The 6,356-nt window shown below is 44.1% G+C and overlaps 1 non-coding gene across 1 annotated transcript; it reads left to right on the forward strand.

Moving 5' to 3' along the window:
* Nucleotides 1-5,780: 5,780 nt before the first annotated feature.
* On the forward strand, nucleotides 5,781-5,852 carry trnae-uuc (transfer RNA glutamic acid (anticodon UUC)). Its single transcript has one exon. It is a non-coding gene; the product is annotated as a tRNA-Glu (tRNA).
* The last annotated feature ends 504 nt before the right edge of the window (nucleotides 5,853-6,356 follow it).

The raw sequence follows: 6,356 nt of genomic DNA on the forward strand, positions 1-6,356 counted from the left end.
GTACTTATTTAGCCAAGAGGTATATGCAACTTTCTGCTATTTTACTTTTTTCATACTGTACAACATTGAAGAGTTTTATATTGAAATACTCGAAATATGCAAATTATATGCAAATGTGCCCTCTACTGGGCTCCACGTATGAGATACAGCTTGGCAAACAGCAAAAATGGATTCAGCGCAAAAAATACCTTTAGAAAAGTTTGTTTGCCAACTTTTACTCACAAATGCCTGCAACTCCTTATTTAAGCCCCTTTTTGCAATTCTGACCTAGTCTATGAAGAGAATTCCTCAGTCAGGGCACAGTCCAAGTGCAGGAGCATCTTGTGGTATTTTACTGACATCTTGTGGCCAAACCGTGTAATTGCATCTAAATATTATCATCAAGATCTGAAAATTGATGTAAGCTTTTGCTGGTAATGAAGTGACATAAAGTTTAAATGCTGACACTTTTTTCTTTTAACCGCTGAATAACCACATGACCGCATATCACTATTATCACCATTGTGGTTTACGCAGTCAGATCAATCATTACTGTCATCATCAGTAAAGAAGGTTTGTTTGGTTGTCCTTGGGTTTTACAGGAATGTTTGTTTTATGTGTCTATAATGTTAGTTTTTGGTTGCAGGTGTTGGTTGATGGAACGTTCTCCTTACGTTTGTAAAATAGGAACGTTCAGAGAGGCTTTGGAGAATGTTCCTGTTTGGTAGTATTAAAGTTCCCCTCGCTATTGCAGCACAAGAAAACTTTGGAAAACCTATGACCAGTGACGGACTGGGATAAAAAAATGGCCCTGGCATTTTGCACCTACAAGCGGCCCCGTAGACTGTGGAACGCATTTGAACCAAAAAAAAAAGGGGGGGGTGTCATAATCGCAAGAGAGTGTCACGGTCACAGGCAGGCCTATGGTCGATGTTGAAATTAGGTCTGACAATGCCACCACACATGAGTCCACCAATGCGTGGGTGACCAGTGTTTCAACAGACTCTCCCGGCATAGCCTTCTTTTTTTCAGCTGTTTTTCAGGCAATGCGTCCATCACCTCCACCTCAACATCCTCACTGTCGAACCTTGAGTTTGCCCAGCTTACAAACTTGTCTGTGGCCTCTTTCACCATGTCAAAATCTCGCACAAAACTTTGGAGCTGTGTGTGAGTTTCCCTAACCATTTGGTGGGCGCTCAAGAGATCCAGGCCGCTGGTTTGGAGGTATTTTGACAGGGGTCCAGTTAGCGCAAAAATGCGCAGGAACAGCTGTGCGGTCAACACCGTTTCATACTTTAAAAGTGACTCCATGTATGTGCGAGCCTTTGCACTAGAGGTCTGCGCGGGACAGAATTTTCAGTCCCGCTCCCGCCCGCGCCCGCATTGTGCAGTCACGCTCCCGCCCGCTCCCGCAAAGAATTATGATTTTCAGTCCCGCTCCCGCCCGCGCCTGCCATATATTGTCCTCGCCCGCAAATCCCGCATGATGCAGACGTTCGTGTTATTTCTCACGAAAGTTCTTGTCATTGGCTTGGGGAATTAAACATGCTGAGCTTAGCTGAGCTCTCCACTGACCGATCCTTCATTTATTGTAAGTTTATTGTTTAGACTCTGACATTCTACTGACACATTCCAAGTTGAGCGCTGCATGCGCTCATGATTGACAGCTCTCGCTTTGATTGACAGCTCTCGCTTTGCGCACTCGCACTCCCACTTCCGAATCTGTGGCGTTATGATTCCAACCATGATTTCATTCTCCTCTCATATGAAGTGCTGCGCAACCACAACCAGCTCCTCAGATTATACACTCAGGGGCGCAGATACATTTTTTGAACTGGGGGGGGACAAAAAACTGGGGGGGACAAAGCTGCCAGCAAACCAACCCCAACCCCCATATGCCTGTCAAGCTTGTTGTGGGTTACCATAGCAACCAAGCTCGAGCTGTTGAGCAGTCTGCGCAGCTCAACCAACCGAATATCAGTCTTTGTTTTGTTTTATGCGAGTTGTTGCAACTATGTATACACTGCCGTGCACCTCAATAAACCGAATGGTAATTAGTCTTTTGATTTTTCCATGAGGTTTGCCTTATGCAAAGAAAGACAGCATAGACGTTTTTTCCTCCCTATAAGTGGGGGGGACCGAACGAAGTGAATTTAAATCTGGGTGGGACGAATCCCCCCCGTCCCCCCCTCTATCTGCGCCCGTGTATACACTGTCTATTTCTAGCTTTAAATTGAACAATCTGTGAGATACACAGTCCTTTTTAATACTAGTTAATACTTTTTAATACTTTTTAAAATACTTTTTAATACTTAGGACTAATACTCTTGACTTTTTAACGGTAAATGTACCTCTTTTTAAAGCAGCACTTACTTCTGAAGCACTGTGAGCTTCACTAGAGGAGCTCTGCTCTTCTGCCAAGATCGGAGATCTCAAACACAGAAGAGCGGAAAGGAATCGGAAACGTACGCGAGATTAGACCACATCCGCAAATTTAGGCATCTTAAAATATTTTTATTAATGCCAAATAAAATATCCAGCACAAATTATATACGATAGACATAAATTAATAATTTATAAATTTTATTTTAAACATGTTTTTAGTTAGCGGGACTGCAGCTTATCACCTCTCCCACCCGCTCCCGCATTGTGCACTCCCCCTCCCGCCCGCGCCCGCAATGAGCTTTCAAAATTTGTCCCGCGCTGCACTGCTTTGCATCGGGTCCCGCGGGTCCCGCGGGACTCCCACAGGAGTACAGGGCTCTACTTTGCATGCGCTTGCGTTGTGAAGCGTGGGTTGTCATGTATGACAAACAAAGCGTGAACAAGAGTCACATACAAACCACTGTCTGGTTTGCCGAACGATCCGAATATCTTATTCAACGCAGCATCCTTTGCAGACCAACGCGTCTCGCCAATCAACGAAATCTGCCTCTGCTTGGGGTCCTAGCTGACACCCTCCCAGGTGTTCATCCGCTGATAGGAGTCACGGAAAAAAATGGCGATGTCATTCAGTAAAGCAAACAATGATGCTGCTGCTATCACAACACTTGTTGTTTCGGCCATAACCAGATTAAGTACGTGGGCATAGCACCAAACATGAACCTGGCCTGGAGACTCTTTGGACAGCCAAGCAGAGAACCCCTTGTATGTCCCTTGCATATTGGCAGCACCATCTGTTGAATTCCCAATGCAGTTCTTTATGTCTATGCCACAAGACTCCAACGTCTGTTTGAGCAGGTTCAGAAAGTCCTCTCCTGTCGCTGATTCACACTGAACAAATGCGATAAGCCTCTCGTGGATAGTGTCAGTGCCGTAGCGAACAATGACACTGCACTGATCTTTAGCTGTCAAGTCCTGAGTTGTGTCGATTTGGACTGAGTACATTTTTGCTTGGATGATGTCAGAACAGTGCCTCTCTTTAATAAGCTGTCGGATGGCTTCAGTGACAGAATTCACGGTGGTTTTAGACATCAGTGTCACAAAGGAACCCCTTCCCTGTCCTTCCGTGCTCTTTTCAATGCATTCCTGGACGTGTTGCTGTAAACAGCGATCATATTTACTGAGCAGGAAAAGTATTTCCAGAAAGTTCCCGTGATCAATGGACATGTCAGCTAACGTCTGTGCAGATTCATTCTTGTTGCTACGATAGCTCAGTGCCCGCTTTCCGATCAGTTTTACTATGTCCACCACCCGCTCTAAAACTTGACGCCTCTTGCGCACTTGTTCTCGGAAGGCCGTCATTTGATTTGTATCAATCAGACTTCTTATGTCTGTCTGATTCATCCATGACAAGTACGCCGTAACACAGTCCATATGGGTTGTGATTTTCTCATGTTCATCAAGCCTCTGGTGTAAATGTCTGAAGTCATTGCATCCGTTTATGAATGGATTAGCCTCGTTTTTTTTCGAGAAAGCTAGACAGACAGCACAAAATAGAGAATGTTTCTCCTCACTGTAGCTGACCCATTTACGTTGTGTTCCATCCTTACGGCTAAATGCCCTCCTAATAGTTGCACTATCGGTTCTCTGGTGTGGATGAAACTTGAAAAACAAGCTCAATGAGCTGGAGTTTGGCCGACTGAAATACTGTAGTTGAACTGATCTTCTGAAGTAGTCACACTTACATTTGCAATGCTCCCTCCTGCAGCATCGGTCTCCATCTCGGTTGCACCGGCTAATACACAGTCAGACCCACCACGAGCTTGTTGTGTGTTGGTTGCCACTGCCAGTTCCATGCATTCATTATCCACCATCATCACCATGTCTTGTTCATCCTCTTTTTGCTCATTTTGTTCATCCTCCTTTGGCTCATTTTGTTCTTGCTCATCATATCCCTCCTCGTCAGTGACGCCAACATCAATGCTAGCGCTGCTAGTTGAGGTTGCAGTAGATGAAAAAAACACATCCAGTTTCGCACATTTTTCGCCCCCCGACAGCAGTGCTCTCTTCAATTTTTCCCTCTTTTTCTCCGCTCCCCCCTTGTGTCGTTTCGTGCCTCCTCGATTCATTTTACTAAACTATGGTAAGTATCCGACCTCTACCGTCCGTTTATCTCCTCTTCTACTTGACCAACATCAACTTGACCACTACCACAACGCTGAAGTAGGTTACAGAATGTTGAATCTTCAACGTTCTATTTCTGTCAGTTTGGCGGTAGGCTAAATGAAATTCCCACAAGGCAGTGCTTTACTTCAGTTGTCGCAAACAAATACAAAATACAGATATATTTGTTTTATTTTAAACTGTGCACATTTTTTACATCATAGGAAGAAATTTCCTGGCAAAATAAAATAGGCTAATGTAAAACCTGAAACACATCATCATGGTGCCACCGTCACTGTAATATATGGAGTTGTAAGGGGTATAAATAGCGAACATATCTTGCTTGATATGTCAATAGGGTGGAATTTTTAAGACGACGAAGCACATAGTGACCGAGTAGCTGAGGGTGGGCCGCGGCAATGCGGTTGCGGGGCCGCGATGGGCATTGTCGGGGCCGCGGCCCCTCTGGCATGTGCCCAAATGCCAGACCGCTCAGTCTGTCCTTGTCAGCCAAGGACAACCAAACAAACCTTCTTTACTGATTATATTATAATCAGTAAAGAAGGTTTGTTTGGTTGTCCTTGGGTTTTACAGGAATGTTTGTTTTATGTGTCTATAACGTTAGTTTTTGGTTGCACGTGTTGGTTGATGGAACGTTCTCCTGACGTTTGTAAAGTAGGAACGTTCGGAGAGCCTTGGGAGAATGTTCCTGTTTGGTTGTATTAAAGTTCCCCTCGCTACTGTGACACAAGAAAACTTTGGAAAACCTATGACAATGTTCCGGCTAGGTTCTCTGAGTGTTCGCTGAGGTTAGTTAGTTTTTTGAAGGTTAGATAAGCACATGCAGTCAATAGGCAACTGGTATGAAATTTAGTTCGAGTTAGTTGCCGTGGTTAATGCCATCACTGAACTCATTTGTTTGCGAGTTATAATCTCAGTACAATAAGCTGGCTGAAGGAGCAACATATCAGAGAAAGTACATTAATACTGTGCGAGATATCAAGGCCAATCAAACTTGTAAACATGACAGAACACTATCATTCTCCCCGAGAATAAGTTGTGAAGATGTAACAAAAAATGTAGGCTCCTGTTATTTTTGCAGATGCCTCACAAATACTGCGCCCAGCCACTAGAGGACCACAGAGGTACTTTAGCCAGACAAATTGGAAAATATTTCCCACAACCACTAGTGGCTGTCAGTGGTACTGCAAAGAGTTTGGATACTTCCTAGGGTTTTCACTTCCTAGGGTTTTCACTCCCTGGTGGTCTAGTGGCTAGGATTCGGTGCTTTCACCGCTGTGGCCCGGGTTCGATTCCCGGTCAGGGAAAAGTCATGTTGCTTATGACAGTCCATTTCATTTTCATGCTCTTTTAACAAGACATTGTTGCAAAGCAGCTTTACAGAAAATTAAAGGCTTTAAAAATCAGCTAATTCTATCACTAATTAACGAAAATACTGTTCCCTCTTACCCAGGGCGAACATTATTATTAAAATGTCAAAACAAACACATTCAAACCAGTGACCTAACGATGGCCATCAAAAGCACCTACAGTTCTCCATGCTACCAAATGAGCTGTCAAAGGAGTGAAGGAGTAAAGGTATCAATGCGCTGTTGAAGCGTGCAGAAGGTGTTAGTATGCCTGTCATTATAGTGCGGACTTTCCATAGCATAGAAAATCGCCACGTTTCAATTTGTGTAACTGAACTTTGTTTCATGTCACTGGTCATATAAACCTATGTAAACAGGAAAAACGTGGAAGAGTTTGGTCGCATCTAACTACAGCCCCAAAAAATACCATTGGCCATGCTGAGCCTAGCTACATTGCTAACA

Source organism: Neoarius graeffei, chromosome 22 (genome assembly GCF_027579695.1).
Source record: "Neoarius graeffei isolate fNeoGra1 chromosome 22, fNeoGra1.pri, whole genome shotgun sequence".
NCBI lineage: Eukaryota > Metazoa > Chordata > Actinopteri > Siluriformes > Ariidae > Neoarius > Neoarius graeffei.